Here is a 2,780-nt window from a genome sequence, read left to right as displayed (position 1 = left end):
AATTTTAAAATGTACTTTTTAATTTCTATATTTATCTTAAAAATCAAACATAATACAAAATTTTAATTTAATTTGTATTTCTCAATTTTTATCTCTCAGTCACTCTCAGATTCTTTCCCAAACACAGCTTTAATAAATTGAATGTGGTTAGATGAGGCATCAAGAACCATGATTTATAGGAATCTGCTAATGAAAGAACCTTTGTAGTTATTACTCAGAAAAGATTGGTAGTATATCAATATCAGTGTTATGACTATGCTAACCGATCTGCTATCTATATAAGTATATATACAGCTAAATAATTCACACACACACACAAAGAAATTGGCACTATTTCAATTACCTTTTGAATGTTTGACAATTACACATAAATCACTAATCCAAGACTTATAGACTAGGGTTTGGTTTCTACATATATGTATATTATATGTATATATAATTGTTTTTATTATTTGACATTTAATTATCTACACTCAACAGAAAAAAAAAACTTAAATTATAAATTAAAAAAATAAGTATATTTTTATTTAAATATCACAGTTTTATTCGAGTCTACAAATATATACTTTATTTTTATTTGATTGGACTGGATTTTCTGTAGGACAATTTTTTTTTTGAGGAATAGGAATGAATTCGAATTTATGGTGAATTAAAAAAACCATTGTTTAGGATATATTAAAAGGATATTAGTTTTTTTTAATATAGTGTTTGAATCTTAATTTTTTAATCATTGTCTTTATTAATTTAGAATTTAATTTTGTATGTTAAATTTTAGAAATTACGGAATAAATAAAGACAAGACAGATACCGTACAAACTGGTTAAGATACAAAAATTTACTATTCACGAATACGCTATTAGAACAAATATTTTAAAATTAAAATATAATAAAATAGATCGAATAGGGTGAAAACTCGTCCCATTATTATTCCTATTCTTATCTAAATAACAGTATTTAATTAGCGAAAATATTTGATAATCAATAAAATTTAGCCAAAATTAGTTAGAACTTACTTTATTTAACATTTATTAATTTTATTTTTTTTTACCAAAGATATGAGACTTGAACCCGCAACCTCTTAATTGAGTATGGAAAGACTATGCCATTTGAGTTATTACTCATTGGCATTTAACATTTATTAATTACTGTAACAATTAATAAATGTTAAATAACACAAATTTTGGTTGTTTTGTTATCTTCCTAATATTACCGTTAATTAGACATCGATATATAGACGTTTATATTGCTTAAGATATAGTGAATAAAAAAATTAAAGTGTTTACGTTAGTTATCCAATATTAACTATATGAATTTATTCAGGTGAAAAGAACTCTATAAAATGGGTTCATGTGTGTATATATTATATAGGGTATGCTAGATGGAGATTCTAGCTAGTCCTCCTACAAAAGGGGAAAAAAAGAAGAACAAGAAGAAAAAGGTGAAGGGTCTACCACGAAGTTGGGGAAAGATATGTTCCATTAGACCACAAAAATCAAAAGGGATCTCTTTTTTTTATATATATATTGAAGAATGTAGCTTTTTATTATAAGATAAAATGACTACATCACATAAAGTTATAATAAAGTTATTTAATTTAATGTGTTTATTGACTAATGACTGTTCATTACACGATTAATTTGTTTTGTTATTAGGTTTAATGTCAAATTGAAACAGTGACAAATTAAAATTGGTTAATAAGGAGACATAAATTTGTGAAAATTATTAAAGTTTAATATTAATATAATAATAAGCGACTTTACTGCTCAAAATTGAATGACAGACTATAATATACGGACACTGACACGGACACAGCACATGATACGACACGACACGGGACACACCGACACACAAATTTTAAAATCTTACATAACACGGGGACATGCATATATATAAAATATAAAGTATTTTTTAGATAAATTATAATAATATTTTGATATTTTATTGATATTAAAATATAAATTAAAATATTTAATTATTTTTAATGTCTTATTTTAATTATATCAAGTATTTAAAATATTTTTTGTTTTAATAAATAATAATATATACTATATCTAAATTTATTTTAAGAATATATGTTAAGAATAAAACTGGACACGCAGACACGTGATGGTATTTAGGTGTGTCCAGACGTGTCCGGAGAAGAATTTTTTATTTTTTATTAAGACACGGTTGGATACAGCAGACACACGTGTCGGACGAGTGTCGATGAGTGTCGTATCCAAAATGTGTCCGACACGCGAATACGATAATTCAGCGAAGTGTCCGTGCTTTATTGCAGAATATGAAAATAACACTATCATGATTATTTTACTATAAAATTTGCATTGGATATTTTCTTTTAATTAAAAAAGTGAGTATATATATAAATAGCATTGTTTATCAAATCATATTNNNTTGAGACACAAAAAAAAAAAAAAAAGAAAAAAGAAAAAAGAAAGAACCATTTTAAACTTGCAGTTAAAAGGTTTAGCTAGTGATGGTGCATGTTTTGCATTTGGTGAGAAGTTCTTGTTGATTCAGTTAGAATAAATTTATTGAGTTAAAAAATTCATACATGTTCAAAGAATCCAAACGCTTTGATCGCAAACTTTGAAGTTGTATCTGCATGCAATTTTTGTAGGGTTGAGAGAAGTGCAATATATATTGATGATCATTATTCAAAATTGGACAAATTCAATTTAATTAGTAGACATAACATAACATGTAGATTTTTAATGAGATTTTTTCTTTCTTTCTTTCTTATTTCATTCTTAAAGTTAAAGTTCAATATATTTAAACAT

Source organism: Arachis ipaensis, chromosome B06 (assembly GCF_000816755.2).
Source record: "Arachis ipaensis cultivar K30076 chromosome B06, Araip1.1, whole genome shotgun sequence".
NCBI classification, from domain to species: Eukaryota; Viridiplantae; Streptophyta; class Magnoliopsida; order Fabales; family Fabaceae; genus Arachis; species Arachis ipaensis.
Note: the sequence above shows the minus strand (reverse complement) of the source record.